A 17,359-nucleotide genomic window follows, 5' to 3' on the forward strand; every position below is an offset into this window, starting at 1 on the left:
GAACTGCAGATGTAAATGTAGTATAAAAACTAGAATTAGAAGTGGATCCAGAAGTTGTGACTGAATTTCTGCAGTCTCATGCTCAAATTTAAATGGATGAGGGGTTGCTTTTTCAGATGAACAAAGAATGTGGTTTCATGATATGCAATCTATTTCAAGTGAAGATGCTTTGAAAATATTCGTTGAATATGTGTTGAAATGGTAACAAATGATTTAGCATATTGCATAAATTTATTTGGTAAAGCAGGTACAGACATTGAAAGGATTTCTCAAATTTTGAAAGAAGTTTCACTATGGATAAAATACTATCAAACCCCATCATTTGCTACAGAGAAACGTTTTATGAATGGAATAATCAATTGATGTGGCAAACTTCATTGCTGTCTTATTTTAAGAAATTACTACAGCTACCCTAATCTTTAGCAACTACCACCTGATCATTTGTTAGCCATCAACATTGAAGCAAAAACCTCCATTCCATTATCAATAGGATCTTTAGCATATTTTAGCAATGAAATATTTTTCTTTTAAAGTCTGCATTTTTTGGATATAATGCTATAGTACATGGAACACAGCACAACATAGTATAAACATAACTTTTCTTTGTTGTAGGAAAATATATGTGACTTACTTTATTGTGATATTTACCTTATTACAATAGTCTAGAGAAAACATATCTCCAAGGCGTGCCTTGTAAATATAAACAGATACTATATGTATGTATGTATATTCATATATTTATACTGAGGGGGAGAAAAAATATTTTTTGGTCACCCATCACAAAGTTTATAGTTGACACCAATATAATAGAAGACAGATTAGCAAGGGCAAAGCCTAACAAATTTATTGAAACAAAGTTTTACGTGACATGAGAGGCTTCAGAGACAAAGGCACAAAGACCCTGGAAATCTGTGTTTTCTGCTTAGGTTTGACAAAGACTATATGGGCATGTGGAGGTGTGACTGGGCAAAAAGGGGATGTGACCTAATGGGAATAACCTGGGGGAACTTAGTGAGACCTGTTTGTTCATATTTTTCTGGTATAAGACAGGACTCCTGCAATGAAGGTCTTATGACCTGCTCTCAGGGGAGCGTGTCAGAGAGTTCTCTTGTCCATGTTGTGGGAGGGGTGGCCAGGAGAAGGGTCAGAGTCACTTTATTTTGGCTGGGCACAGGTGGCTCACACCTGTAATCCTAGTGCCCTGGGAGGATGATGTGGGAGGATAGCTTGAGCTCAGGAGTGTGATACCAGCCTGTGCAAGCGTGAGACCATCTCTGCTAAAAATAGAAAAACAAGCTGGTGCTGTAGTGGGAGTCTGAATTTCCAACTACTCGGGAGGCTGAGGCAGGAGGATTGCTTGAGTCCAGGACTTTGAGGTTGCTGGCTCAGGTGACAGAGCTCTTCTGTAAAGAGTTAGTTTCTTTTATTTATTTATTTTTTTTTTCTGTTGCCAGGTTGGCATAGTTTGTGGCATTTTGTTTTGAACTCTGACAGTAGATACACACGTATATTGTGCTTTTCTCAATTATAGAAATCATACAGATTCATTGTGGTAAATTTGAAAAGCACCAAAATACATAAAGATAAAAATATAAAATTTCTAAGTTTCCCAATGAAACCTTAGAGCAGCAGTTCTCAACCTGTGGGTCGTGACCCCTTTGTAACAATGAAAATACATCGCGGCATTAGGAAGGTTGAGAACCACTGCCTTAGAGGTATTTGCTAATACTTTTCCTTTTTTCCTTAATGTATAAGTTTTATCTTAGTTTTAAAATAAATATAAATATTTTTCCATTTTATGTTGTTTAAATATATGACATTAATAATTTAAAGATTCCATCAAATTGATAATTTTAAAGTCATGAATCACATAAGACTATTACATACATTAAAAGAAAATCTTAGGTATAAGTATTAATGAGGTATTTTATATTTAGGATATTAATATATCTCTGTAACTTTATTATTCTGTAAAAATTTATAATTTTTTACAAATACTTGTGCTCATGATCTCCACACAGTGCGCTTTCTATTAAATTTTGAGTAAATTCAGTGATGTCTTATTCTTACATCAAGAATTCCATTGTTCATTTTTTATGAATGTCTACCACATGCCTGTGTCACTGATGATGCCTCACTTGGCACTCTAGTGTCTGCATATCTCTCATGCAGAACTTACCTCACAGAGGCAAATATGGTAGAATTTATCAATTACTTATTTAGAAGCCTGTCTTTTTAAATGTTATATCTTCGTCTTTTACCTGGAATGTTTTTTCACAGATATTTGCATATCTTACTCCCTTATATTGTTCAAATGTCTTTGTTCAAATTTCTTCAATCCAAAGGTTTTTGTGACTACAGAATTAAAAAATAATAGCCCCAACTCAACCATTCTCTAACCCCATATTTTTCACTGTAGCACTTTCACTATCAGAAATTTTATTACAAAGATAGTTTTTCACCCTGTCATTTGGGCATAATTGGATACAGTTTTATTTTTTCCAGTCATTGATTTCAACTCTAGAATTTCCTCTAATCTTATAGCTCTCCTGTCACTTTTGTTTGTCTGTGTTTAAGACTGTCCTATTCTGTCCCACTCATCACAGGACGAGACTATAGTTTCTTCAAAGGGAAAAGTTGGCGATGTGGTCATGTCACATGACACATCCTTTGTTCATCCAGGATTGAAAGGGGAAAGAGGTAAGTGAGGCAGCAAGGTAGGTGCTGGGGAAGTGTCTTTGGATCTGGTTCCACTGGGAGGTAATACATGACAGTGTCTGTGAGTGTGTCAGTGGTATCACCCTGCTGCCTCATTTCCGTAGGAATATGCCACCATCATTTCAAAAGATCTTTAACCTTAGCAATGACACATGGTCTTAACATTTTCTGTTGATTGGTTTTCCCTTTACTGACCTAGAAGCCATCTGGACAGTCTCTTCATTGTGTCCCATATGGGGCCACAGGAACCTCTTTGATATCTTTGAAAGGCTATAGAAGTGGGATGGGGTTTCCTAGCCGTGGGTCTCTTTAAGCCAGATCTCTTCAACCCTAAGAAACCTCTGTGTTGGAAGTGGGCGCCAGTTTCCACATTCCTGTTCACCATATTTCAGGAACTACCCTTCTCCTTTACCACAGTGAGGAAAACTGAGCAGGGAAAGACAGTGTGCCATGTTTCCTTGTGCTTGGCCTATTCTCCTAGGAATTCCCTTTTTTTGACTATCAGGAACCATACTTTTATATTTGAAGCAAAAAAGTAGTTGTATTTTATTTTTCCCGGACACACAGCTATCTGTGCATGCTCTGCTCTTGTGGTAGGTTAAGTGGTGTCATGGTTCATGAAGCGTGGGCTACCACCTGGGGACAAGATGCGAACACTCCCTCAATGCTGAGTCCTCCAGTCCTCATGAATGAGTCTCCTCAAATACTCCTCACCGCATTTGGGGAAAGGAAATTAGAGGAAAGACCAATCTTATCCAGATGATTATTTCACTCCCTACATGTCCCTGGGTCATCTTCCCAGCTTGTAATCTTTTTATATTCATTGAGGGTGGACAGAATGGCTATTGGTTAGTGGTTTCAGGACCGGCTCTCCCATTCATAATGTCCAGATACAATTATCAGGTTAGTATTCATAGGCTGTCGAGAGTTTTTTGAACAATTTAGAAAGCCCTCTATTTGCCCAACAATAGAAACCTCTTCTCTGCCCACCCTGACTTGTCTTTTCTTTTAGTAATCTGTTCCTTCCTCCCCAACAGAACGGTTTGGATATTTCCTATTCCATTTGGCTTACAGTCCCTCACTCACACAGAAAAGCATATTTTCTCTGCACATGTCTAAATCTTACCTCTGTTAAAGCAACTGGGAAGAATTCATTTCCTGCATGTGCCAGTGAAACTCTTCCTGTTAAGGTCATTAAGTCATCTCCACATCTCCAGGTGACCGAATTCCTTGTCATAGCTCAGTCTTCATGCAACGCAACCTGTTAGTAGCATTTGACACAAACAGTTACTCCCCTTTTCTTAAAACATTTCCTTTGCCTAACATCCTGGACACGACAATTCCACTGGCTGTTCCTTTTCTTGTTTTTGACAAGTCCACCCCGAAATCGCAGTGCCTACTCCTTGGAACCCTTTTCTTCTCCCTTTACCCCTTACCCTGCGTTACGTGGTTTTATCTAGTTCCCTGGCTTTAAATGCTACCTAGAGTTTGACACCATCTGAATTTATATTGCAAGCCCATGTCTCTTTGTTAAAGTCGAGACTCATTCATAGAGCTGCCACTTGTGTATCTAATAGCACCTCAGACAAAACAGATCCAAAGAAAGCTCATGATGCCTCCCACCCCACCATGTACAGCCCGACCTGTTCTTCCATGGTATTGTCCATTTGAGATTATTTCTTCTTGCTTCTCAGGTAGAAACTACTTTCTCCCTTACCACATCCAGTCCATGAGCAAATCCTACTGGTCTCCTTCTCCAAGCATATTTAGTATCTAAGTCCATCTTGTCATTTCTGTCTTTGCCACCCCTAAGGAGTCCTGTGCGGCTATTGAAACGATGACCTGCTTTGTCTCCTCTTTGCCCTTTCCACACTACAGGTTATTCTCCATGCAGTAGTGAGGGTGTTCCTCCGAGTCAGAGCACACCACTTCTCTGCCACTTCCCCCATCCGGCCTCCACCTTTCCGTCCCTCTCACTTGCGCTCAGGCCACCCAGCCTGGGGACACACATTCACAGGTGCCCATTCACCGTCGGGGCCAGGGTTCTGCTTGGTGTTCAGTTAAGTCAAATGCAGCTCAATTTATGCTCAAGTTGAAATAAGGCATATTATGATAAACGGTCGTGATTCCAAACACAATCTACTTCAGAAACTTGCTCTTGTTATCATCTGTAATTAAAATTGGTTCCCTGTATATCTTAGAGACCAGATCCTTCACTTTATTTCAGGTTTTTGTCAAATGACATTTTACCAAAAAGGACTTCCTTGACCATCCTTTCTCCATCACTCTCCATCCACAAGCTGTGCTTTATTTTCTTCACAGCAGGTATTTTTGTATTGATAGTAAGGTGTGGTGGGGACTCCAGAGAGGGAATGCGAGAGCCAGACTGCCTAGAACTAGTTCTTTGCCTTCCACTTCTCATTTCATTCTTACTTCATGACTTTGAACAAGTTCCTAAAACTCCCCTTGCCTGAGTTCCTCATCTACAAACTGGCAATAATTGTAGTATTTACTTCATAAATTGTTATCAGTTAGCACAAAGCACTTAGAATAGTACCTTGTATCAGTAAGCATTCAATACGTATTAGTAATTGAGTAACTGTGATACGAACTGTCATTACTATCTTGTATATATTTCTTTGTTTAATGTTTGTGTCTTCTGTCATTAAAACAGAAGCTCTTTAATTTTTTTCTTTACTGCTATATTTGCAGTGCCAAGAAACATTCCTGGTAAATTGTACATGTCAAGCAGATATTTATTAAAGAGTTAAAAGAGTAAGTAATATAGGTGGTCATAATAATGAATGAAGGTTATGAGGAATGTGTACCTTGCCTTACACCCAGCGCTTTCCTACACCCCTGGGTGCAACTACACCCATGGATGTCTAATTTGGGCACATAAATGACCATGTCAAGAGTTGCTATTAAACAAAATAGAGTTCATGGGTAGGAGAAAGACATTTGATTTGTAGATAGGCAAGTTTTAAGAAGAAATTAAACACTAAAATAACTTTAAATGAGATTAAATGTTGGTGTGTGTATGGGGAATAGAAAGATGAAGATGATTTAAATGGAGAAACAGTGTGGTCTCGTGCAAGGTCACTCCAATGTCACTTAGTCAGCAGGTTGGGTGCCTTCAGCAGGAGAGCAGTATAGGATAAGAGCAAATGTGGGGGCCCAGCACAGGGGATTGGGCAGCTGCTTTATGTGATGAACCTTTATTTCCTGTCTCTATGTCCCTGAGTGTACAGTACTGTCACGTTTGATGAAGCAGCTCAGCAGGTGTCGAGAGGACGGGCATGTGCGGTCAATGTCCCTATTTCCCCTTTTCAAGAAAGAAAAATTAGAAATAAGAATGTTTTGAGATGGATATAGCAATGACCGTATCACAATGTGAAGAAACTGGGAAAGACTTTGGTTAGCAGTATATGACTTTAAGAAGTTCAGAGATCAGACATTTGGTTAAACAAAAGGTACAGAATTGTATATATTTATGTTTACTTAGTCTTTTTCTGGTCATTCAGAATCATTCCAAGTATGTTCCCCAGACCTCCAGTGTCTGAATCATCTGGAAAGCTGATTGAAAATGTACATTCCTAGGTCACATCTGAGTATCACATCCAAGTATGTAAGGGCCACCTGATGTGTCTATATTTTAAGAAGCCCCCTCCTCTCTTCTAGCATGATTTACTTACTGAAAATTGATATGAATGTTAATAACTTGTTTAGATGGGACCACTAAAGTGGTAGACATACATAAACATTGAAGATATTTATTTATTTATTTTTGAGGCCGAGTCTTACTATGTCACCCTTGGTAGAGTGCCATGGCATCACAGCTCACAGCATTCTCAAACTCTTCGGGTTAAGCAATCCTCTTGCCTCAGCCTCCCAAGTTGCTGGGACTATAGGCACCTGCCACAATGTCCCACTATTTTTAGAGATGAGGTCTCGCTCTAGCTCAGGCTGGTCTTGAACTCGTGAGCTCAAGCAATCCTCCTGCCTTGGCCTCCCAGAGTGCTTGGATTACATGAGTGAACCACCACACCTGGCCTATATTAAAAATACTTGAAGAGATATTCAACAATATCACTAGGTCAGTAATTTGGCAAAAGTATAAGTTTTTATAATTTATTTTTTTCTTTCATTTATGGTAAAATGTACTAGTTGAGTAACTATAAGAAAAATCTTAATTAGAATCAATATGCCACTAAATAACCTTTCAACATTTTGCTTTTATAATGAAGTTTATCTTTCTCTTATTCTGGTGTGTCTTCTGACCATTTTTTGTAAAAAAAAAAAAAAAAAAAAAATCATTTCTTTCCTAGTTATAAAGGTAATTATGGTTATTTTGGGCAGAAAATAATTTTTTTTTAAATAAGAAAAAAGTACTAACTTCTGATCTGTGCCAGATTTTGCTTGTTTTGTTTTATAAAACCAGAATCACACAGGACAGTGCTTTGTAGCCCACACTTCTTCACTTACTACTTTTCATATACTTTAAATATTTCCCCAATTTTCCCTCCAGCCAATACCATACTTTTCATTCTGTTCTTTTTTAGCCTTTCTTTATTTGCTGCTCAACAGCAGCAACATAAAAGCCCCAAATAGCTCCTATTTTCTCCTGGCCAAGGACAAGGCCCTCCATTGTGTTTCTGAGCGCACCCCGCAGAGTCGCCGGCTCTTTCTCATGGGCTCAGAGTTGCTCTGGAGCCCTCCCCACCCTAGGACAGTGGCCCTGCTCTAGGACCCTGCCCTGGCCTCTCGTAGCCACACTTCTCACTCATGGGTACCAACAAGTCTGAAAGATTCTGCAAGTAAAGAAAGAAACTTGAAAGAAAATTCAGGCAGTTTATTACTCACGTAGAGAGCAGATGAGCAGAGGCCACTCCCTGCTCACCCTGCCCCAGCACAGTGCCGGGACTGGAGGGTCAGGGACAGACAGAGCTGCCGCTACACTGAGGGGAGGAGGGACCAGGGGAGGCGTCGCCCCATCAGCCAAGCCCTGGAGCTGCAGAGCTGGGGCACCATGACCTCCCCGGATGATAAGGAGATGGGACAGAAAAAGCCTTCTGGCATCCTCTCATAATCTTCCTGTATCCTCATGTTTGTTTGTTTGGTTTTTTTTTTTTTTTTGCTTGTTTATTTGCAAAGCAAAATACTTTTTTTCATTGAAAAAAATTAAATTCCAGAATGTTGCAGGGGTTCTGACACATGGTTACATGTGTTACTTTATACAGTTTGAGTCACCCCCCAGATCCCCCCACACCTGCTTGATCTCCATTGAATTTTACTGCCACATGTGGACATGTGTTTTGATCATTTAGTTCCAACTCAAAAGTGAGTGCCTGTGGTGTTTGCTTCTCCATTCCTATGACACTACACTTGGGAAGATAGTCCCCAGTTAAAAAGGTATTAGTTCACCATTTTCTCACGGCTTAATAATTTTCCATGATATACACATACTTCATTTTATCAATCCACTCGTGTACTGGTGGGTACTTGAGTTGTTCTTACATCTTTGCGACTGTGAGATTGTGAATTGTGCTTCTATAAACATTTGTGTACAAGTGTCTTTTTTATAATGTGTTTTTTGGGGAGAATTGCAGGGTATTCATCAAGACTTAGACTGGGTGGGGTTAAGTCTGGCCCATATGGCCTAAGTGAAGATGGGCAAGGTTGCCACACCCAGGAATGATTTTTTTCTAGAAGGGATCCAATCTGGATCCCTCCTTTACCCCAAGATCAAGCTCTGTATATAGCTGGATCTGTAGGAATGAGCTGCCCAAATAGCCTTGTGTCTGCTTCTGCACCATGTGTGAGGCTTTTCTGGGTCTGTTACCCAGGTAACATGTGCTGTACTCACAGCCTAGTCTTAAGGGCTGGGTGTGATGTGGGGTTTAGCGTCTACACAGAGCCGGATAGCTAGGCCAGGGGATCTTCATCCTGTGAGGCCGTCAAGGTGCTGGACGGGGCTAGAATCCTGTACACTGATGAGTGAAGCTTCTGCTGCCTGGGAGGAAAAACCTAAGGAAGGCAGGGAGGATGAAAATGTAGAGTGAAGATTTTATTGGCTTCCTGACTTATCTCTGACCCAAACTTCAACCCAGAATGGAGATTCTCACAGGAGATGAGCAGAGAGACAATGATTTCTTGTTGTTGTTGTTGTCATGACAACCCAAATCTTGAACCTAGAGTTTTCTTTTAGGGTAAAACACAAATATTACAACAAAATTTTTAAATAAAACAAGACATGGCGTGCTTAAGTTTTTAGGGATTGATGAGAAGAATGCTAAATGATATGTTTCTTTATCTTCTTGGAAAACATAATAAAACACTCTAGTGTCAAAACAAGTTTCATAATTTTGTTTACACGGAATTACTTTAGTAATCAGGTTTATATTGAATAAATAAATAAGAAAGAAACCCTGACATTTTAGATAAGACTTACCGAAGACGTGAGCATATTATTTGAACCATATCATACGCCCGACACACCCCCTACCTGCCCACCCCTTGAAAGCTCGCACACAACTTCAGGTTGTGGACATTTGACAAGATAAAACTGTTTATCTTCAAAAGTAAACGTGCATAAAGATACCATAAAATGTATACTTTTAAACAGGCAGGGTGGCTATTCCTGTGATTTCAGAATATAAATATTTACCATTAAGTATTTTTTACATTCTCAGTAACTCTTGATGAGTGATAGATCAGTGATTCTTTACTGGAAGTGTATATCAGGAACATGTGGAGCTTTTAAAATAAATGGTCATTGTTCCCAAACTGCATGACCCAATTATTCAAATATTTGGGGACAAAAAATTTATCCTGCAAACTTGAGAGTGAAAGAGGGTGTTATTAATATTGTACTGGGACAAGAGGTACAAGTGGGTACTGTCGAAACCAAAACATAGGACATAGGGTCCTTCTATCTACCCGTGATGGAAATGTGCTACCCAGTCAAAAAAAATAAAAAAGAAAAAAAAAAACCTCTCTGGTAATTAAAAAGTTATGTACTGAGATCACTTGCTATTGTGGGCTAGGAACAGCCCCCTACACCCTTTTTTGGCCAAGAAAAACACTGAACATTCTTTTAGAGAAAGAAAAATACATTTACTTTCCTTGGAGCAGCTGTCTTATAGAATAGAGGTTCTCAACTTGTGGGTCGCGACCCATGGGAACTTGTATTAATGGGCCACAGCATTAGGAAGGTTGAGAACCACTGTTATAGAATATTTTTAAAATAAATTTTCTAAAAGCATTACCTAGAGCCATTAAATCTTGAATTATATATGTAGTATGTGTATGTGTGTATCTTTTCTGAAGTTGAAGGTCATAAATCATTAAAAAAGATTATGTGCTATATATTATACTTTGTTATTTGTGCTAGAGTATTTCAATCCTTTACCACTATTTGCTAGTGTTAAACTTAATAGAGAGGTGAGCAGCAGAAAATAGTTCATAGTGTCCCAAGTATGGGAAGTTGTATCTGGGACGTGTTTGCTGAGTACCAGGAGTTTAGTACAGAGCAAGAAAGCCAGATTCCGCTTTCCCATATCCATTGGCTTTGATATATATGTAGATTCTTCTTTCACTTGCTTATTTATACATTATTTGGTTACTTTAATTTTATAGTTGAATATATATATATATACATTTGTGCAAGATTACTCCCCTCTGTAGTGGCAGTACTTGGATTTTAGTTTTGCTTTGTAAAGCAAAGGTCTCACACTTAGTGTAAGGGACACACACGTGCATATGCCACTCATGGACTCACACACATGTGCACTCACGCTAGGCCCCAGCTCACCTCTCTCTTAGGAGCGCTGGACTCATGTCCATCTAACTACTTTCCAGATTCCTAAATAGACAGGTGCCTTCCAGGCCTGAACACTGCTTCTCTTCCAGTGTGTTACTTTTCAATGAACTGGCCCCACACTGTGCATCACAATATGGAACCTCAGAAATCTACAGATTAGCAACATAATTTCATTACTGTTTCTCTATAACCATCAGGAAAACAGGATCCAGGTTTTTTCTTTCAACATTGTATTTTCAGCATTTACAATAGTACCTGACAGAAAACAGACAGACACTCCATATTTGTGTAATAAAGCACCGGACATGTATTTTCACCTATCCTGAAATATTTCTAGCCTTGAGGTGGAATGCTGACAGGTGCCATTTCCTTAACGTGTGAGTGCAGTGTCGGACTCACGCTGCAGATTAGCCATCAGAAGACTCGCTTTGACCTCTGCCCTCCCCAGCTCAACTCCGCACTTGTCATCGGAGTGGGGACTGGAGTATGATTTTATACTTCAGTAATCCTAATAACCTCTTTTTCTTTTACCATAGTATATTACTTCAAGGATCAATTGAGATAATAAATAGGAAACTGCTTTGTAAACTATGAAGTCCTATATAAAAAAAAAGTTCCTTATTCGTAAAATCTTCTGTCAAATACCTTTTATAGACAAGTCCATAATATAATACTCAGTCTCCATGAAGGGTGTTCATCATTCAGTCTTTTTCAAGATATGTAATATTTACTCTGCAGTAAGATATGCAGAACCTTATTTTTAAAAACATGCATCACATCAGGCCCAGAAAATGTTCATGCCTGGGCACACACCAAGTACTACAGACTCAGTGCCTGCACGCCCCTGCACAGTCATAGTTCCTGCACACCCCTGCACAGTCACAGGCCTGCACGCCTCTGCACAGTCACAGGATATTTTCATTCTCTCTCTCTTTCCATCTTAATTTTTCTGTCAGCTTCAAAAATGCCATGGCCTTATTTTCTGCAAATGGCTCTTGGAATACATTAATATTGATATTTTGCATATCATGGATATAGCACTTTTCAATCTGAAAATTTACTTTTCATGCTGATGCTATGTTTTCTAGGTCTAGTGTCTGGAATATATTATTAATAGCAGCATTTTAAAGTACACTGTTCTTCATTTGGCACTTTTTATTTTCAAGGACCTGAAGAATATATCTAGCCTAATTAATACCTTTTGCATCTCTGAAATGTTGATTTATAAGAAAATCTGCATTTTACATGCTGAGATGGAAGAAACCATGTTCAAAGTCTGCCGATTTTAGGGATGGATGTTTGTAGAACGACTTGGAGTTTTGCTCAGAGCAGCTGCCGCCTCTTTCTCTAAGCACTCACAAAACTTGGAGGTCTTCAGATTTTTGCGAAGATCACCAGAAGCCAATGCTGCAGCCAGAGCCGTGCCTCAGCTGTTTGAGGGGTCTGAGTGACCTTTCACTGCTGTGTGACAGGCAGGCATCCTGAAAACAACAGAGAGAGAAAGAGAGAGTGGGGGCAGCATCCTTGGAAGTTTATTTCTAGGCATTTCCTTCACATGTTTACACAATGACATTCCTGCTGTGATTAGATGTCTCCCTGGTTCTTTCTGAGCTTTCTAGACACTTGGAGGCGTTAGAGGTACATATAAATAGAAATTAAGGGCTAGATTGTGGGTAAATACATCTCTGCCTATATCTATGTTTATAGACTTCAGCTTTGTTGAAGTATAATTGACAAATAAAATTCTAAATATTCAAGGTGTATGACATCTTTTGATACATGTATACATTGTGAAATTATTGCCATACGCAAACTAAATCTATCACCTCACATGTTTATCCTCACATGATGAGAGTACTCCTTGCAAATTTCAGATATAAAAGAGCATGATTAGCTATAGTCACCATGCTCTAGAGTAGGGCCCTAGAACTCTTACATCTTATACCTACAGGTCTGTACCCTCTGAGTGACAACTTCCCCCACTTCCTTAGCCCTGGCAGTCGCCCTTCCACTTTCTGCTTCTGAGTTTGTCTTCCTGAAATTCCCCATACGTGAGCTCATGTGCTGTTTGTCTTCAGTGTCTGGCTTATTTCATTTAGCACAATGTCTTCTAGATTCATCTGTGTTGTTGCTAATGGTAGGATTTCCTTTTTATTTGAAGACAAATCATGTTTTACTTTATTTACATATACACACACGGCACTTTATTTTATTTATTGGGTTTCCTTACTTTGACTATTGTTAACAACACTAGAATGAACAAGGAAGTGCAGTTATCTCTTTGAAACACTGATCTTACTTCATTGACTATATGCCCCAAATTGGGTTTGCTGGGTCATACAATAGTTCTGTTTTTAATGTTTTGAGGAACCTCCATACTCTTTTCCCTAATGACTATACCAATCTACATTCCCACCAGCAATGTATAAAGATTCCCTTACTCCACATCCTCACCAACACTTGTTATCTTCTGAAGTTTTGGTGGTCGTCATTCTAACAGATATGCTGTGATACTTCATTGTGATTTTGATTTGCACTTCCTTGATGATTAGTGATGTATTTTTCATACACCTGTGGACCATCTTTATGTCTTCTTTGGAAAAATGTCTATTCAGGTTCTTTGCCCACTTTTAATAGAGTTATTCTTACTGTTTTGGTATTGAATTGTATGAGTTCCTTGTATATTTTGGGGATAAATCCCTTATTGGATAAATGGTTTGTAAATATTTTCTCTCATTCTGTGCATTACCTTTTCAATTTGTTGATTATTTCCTTTCCTGTGCAGGAAGTTTTAGTTTTGTACAGTCCCACTTCTTTCTTTCTTTTCTTGCATGTGGTTTTGATGCCAAATCTCAAAGAGTCATTGCTAAGACCAGTGTCATGAGATTTTTCCCTTCCAGGTGTTTTATGGGTTTAGGTCTTTCACTGAAGTTTTAAAATCCATTTTGAGTTGATTTTTGTGTATGGCGTAAGCTAAGGATCATTCTTTTGCATGTAGATAATCTGTTTTCCCAAGACCATTTGTTGAAGAGGCCATTTTCCCACATTTTGTGTTCTTGGTGCCCTTGTCAAATCAGTTAATCAAATATTTAGGTATTGTAGACTTTTCATTCTGTTCCACTGGTCTGTTTTTATGTCAGTGCCAAGCTTTTTGATTACTGTGGCTTTGTAATATGATCTGAAACCAGGAATGTGGTGTCCCTGGCTCTGCTCTTCTCACTCCAGACAGCTTAAGCTATTCAGCATCATTGTCATTCCATACAAATCTTAGTATTGTTTTTTCTGTTTCTGTGAAAAATGCCATTGGACTTTTTATAGGGATTGTGTTGGATCTGTAGATTTCTTTGGGTAATATGGAGACTTGACAACACTGATTCTTCCAATTCAGGAACACAGGCTATCTTTAGTTATGCCTTTTCAATTACTTATGTCTTTTTCCATTTATTTATGTCTTTCTTTCATCAATGTTTTAGAGTTTTCATTGTACTGATCTTTAACCTCTTTGGTTAAACTTGTTGCTAACTTTTTTTTTCATTCTTTTTGATGCTATTATAAATGGGATTGTTTTCTTAATTTAATTTTTGGTCATTTGTTGTTAGTCTATAGAAACACAACTTTTTTGTGTGCTGATTTTGTAAGGGATGAACTCTATTTTATAGCTGTCTTCTATTTTAAGCTCCATATCAGACCCTGAACTGGAATCAAATATTGGAGATGAGAAGAATGAATGGAAAGCTCTCCCTCTCTATCATCTCCAGCCTGAGATCATCCTGTTGTTTGGATGTTTATGTTGCCTGTGCCATCACATCACATTTGTTGGAATACTTAGATGACCCATGGATTTCCTATCTTTCTCTCTCCTCATCTATCTTGTGTCTTGCAAGCAGGCATTGAGACTATTACCTTGCTGGTAACTCATCAATCATAAGAGTTTTGAGCTACCACATAAAATATTAAGACTTTCATATCTATATATGCCCAAGAATATTTTTCATATATATCTGTACATATATATACACATATATATACAATTTTCTATGTTTTCCATCATTTCAGATATTTTTATAGATGCATTGATAAGCTTTGATTTAACTATTGAAAACTAATGAAAATACTTTCTAATACTGTGTTCATATGTTATTATTCTCTGTAGGTCTATGTGGGTTGATTGCATCCATAGAAAATGTGGTAGCAAGAGAAGTATAAAGCATCCAAACCTAACAGATTGGTTTAAATCTATTTCTAGTATCTTTTATTTCTGAGTCTTACTCAGTTGGTACTGCATCTGATTGCCCAAACAGTGCTGTTCATTATGTTTCATTTTGATTTTGGTGGAGTTTCTCCTTGAGTAATTATAGTCACATAGACTCAGGGGGCAAACTTCTTGACATTTTTAATACTTGAAAAAATTATTTTCCCTTCATAATAGGCTGATGATTTAGATGTTTATGCAGATTTCTCACTTTGTATTTTATCCCCCATCCCACTAAAACCCTGAAGACATTATCTTTGCACATGCCACTTTGCCAATAACGGTTCTAATAGTTGATGGATTCTTATTCTTTTGTAGAAAAATCTGTTTTTCCATAAAGGCCTTTAGGATTTTCTCTTTTCCTTTGAACTGATGAAGTTTCACAGTGATATAACTAGATGTGAACCTTACTTTCATCCTGTGTCACACTTTCAATGCGTAGTCATTCTAAAGACATTCACGGGAATTTCTTCCAACTAGTTCTTTTGTTCTATCTTTCTCTTCAGCTGTCCTTGGGATCTCCTGGTATAGTATTCCTGTTCTATCTATGGGAACCCAAGTTGTCTAACTTTCATTTATATAGTCTTTCTGTTGTTGTTTTCCCCCCAAACATTGGGATATCCCCTTGATCATTTACCTTCTGGGTTGCTAGTTTGGTATTTTATTATTATCAAAAACTGTGAAGGGTCTCAGATTTTAACCTACTTTCAAGGTAGCAATTTAGCCTGCCACAGTTTCATGGATACTGACAGAAGACATGAGACTCTTACATCAGAGAAAAAGGAATTATTACTCACAGTGTAGCAAGCATCAAGAGAATCATTATATGTATTTGTGTAAGTTTTCTTGCCCTTAATTCCCATGGGGGAGCATGGTTGAGCCCAGATAGCTACTCAAAGATTGCAAACAAGAAATCCCTAGCTTAGAGAACTAACATCTTTTAAAATGAGTAGGAAACAATACTGCTTTTTGCTCCAGAGATAAACACCATCTCTACTTTCCAAGGCAAAAAGCAAACCTGCCCTTTGCTCTGGAGGAAAACACCATTACTTGTGGGGTATAGGGGCTCACATCTTTAATGCCTGCACTATAAAAGGCGAAGGTGGGAGAAGCACTTGAGACCAAGGGTTTGAGACCAACCTAAGCAATAGAGAGAGATGTGTCCCTACGAAAAAATAAGAAAAATTAGCTAGGAATGGTGTCACGAGCCTTAGTGCTAGCTACTCAAGAGGATGAAGCAGGAGGGTTGCTTTAGCCTAGGAATTAGAGGCTCCAATCAGCTCTGATGACACCACTGTATTCTGGCCTGGGTGACAGAGCAAGACACTATCAAAAACAAAGAAACAATGAAACAAACAAAAATCTACTATCATACTTTCCAAAGCTGCTTACTATTCAAATAGTGAAACAATAGAAAAGAGAATCTGAAACAAAAGGTAATCAGGAAAGGTAATCAGAGCCTTGGTCTAGAAGACATTCACAGATAGGAGAAACCCAAGAAAAATCCCCCCACCATTATGTCCAATTCTTAACTTTTTCAATTTTAGAAATATCTTTTAGCTTTTAGAATCTGATGTTTGTTTTCCATTTGACTTATTTTCACAAGACTGCTTTGGAGAGGGTGGGAAAGTATTACATTATCTCTAAGGTGATTTTCAGGAGCTATCTTCTATTTTCAGTGTTTCTTAAACTTTCTTTTCATATGTAACCTTGGGTATTGGTTCAAATTCAGATTTGAGATTAGTAGGTTTCAGGACTTGAGATTCTAAATTTCTAATGAGATTCTGAGAATGCAATGCTGTTTGGTTTGGGGCAGGAATGTGAATATCAGGGTTTATTACCTTTGTTTCCTAAGGAGCCAGTTCTATTTGTTTAGTTTATCTTTTCATACTTTAAATTTTCTTCATAAATCTAGCATTGTCCATATTTGTGAATAGACTTCTCCCTGGGAGAAGTGAGTTTGTATTCCTTCTAAGAAAAAAGAAGCTTCACAGAAGATAAAGACGAAGAAAGGCCCTCCAAAAATATCTTTCTCCATAAGAGCAAAAAGCACACCAGCAAAAACTGTCAAATTCAACATTTTCAGATGAACAGATCCAAGGGCTTGCAACAATCCAAGGAACATTTATTGAAGAAAAACAGCTGAGTTTCAGTAACAATAGTCAGCTCTGTGGCATTTTAAGTTGCCCTATTTTCACCACCTTCTTTCCATCTCTGTGGTAGCTTTGAACACCATCATGCCTGTAAACACAGTGAAAGCCAACAGCCCAGCCATCTGTCTTAATCTATATGGGCAGCTACAGCACAGTACTATAGATTGGGTGGTACATAAACTACAGAAATTTAGTTTTCCTAGTTCTGCAACCTTAGAAGTCCAGGATAAAGTGCCAGCAAATTTCGCATCTGCTAGGGCCTGATTTCTGTTTTATAGACAGCCATCTTCTCACTGTCCTCACTAGGTGGAGGGTGAGGGATTGCTCCAAGATCTCTTTTATAAATGCACTAATTCCACTCATGAGAACAACAGCCTCTGACCTAATCACATCCCACAGGCCCCACCTCCTAAC

The 17,359-nt window shown here is 38.4% G+C and overlaps 1 protein-coding gene across 1 annotated transcript in view; it reads left to right on the forward strand.

Annotated features, from left to right (window-relative positions):
• LOC128573096 (inactive N-acetylated-alpha-linked acidic dipeptidase-like protein 2) overlaps positions 1 to 17,359 on the forward strand; it is a 234,104-nt gene that overhangs the window by 174,529 nt on the left and 42,216 nt on the right. The window lies entirely within an intron of this gene.

Source organism: Nycticebus coucang, chromosome 20, assembly GCF_027406575.1.
Source record: "Nycticebus coucang isolate mNycCou1 chromosome 20, mNycCou1.pri, whole genome shotgun sequence".
Lineage (NCBI taxonomy): Eukaryota > Metazoa > Chordata > Mammalia > Primates > Lorisidae > Nycticebus > Nycticebus coucang.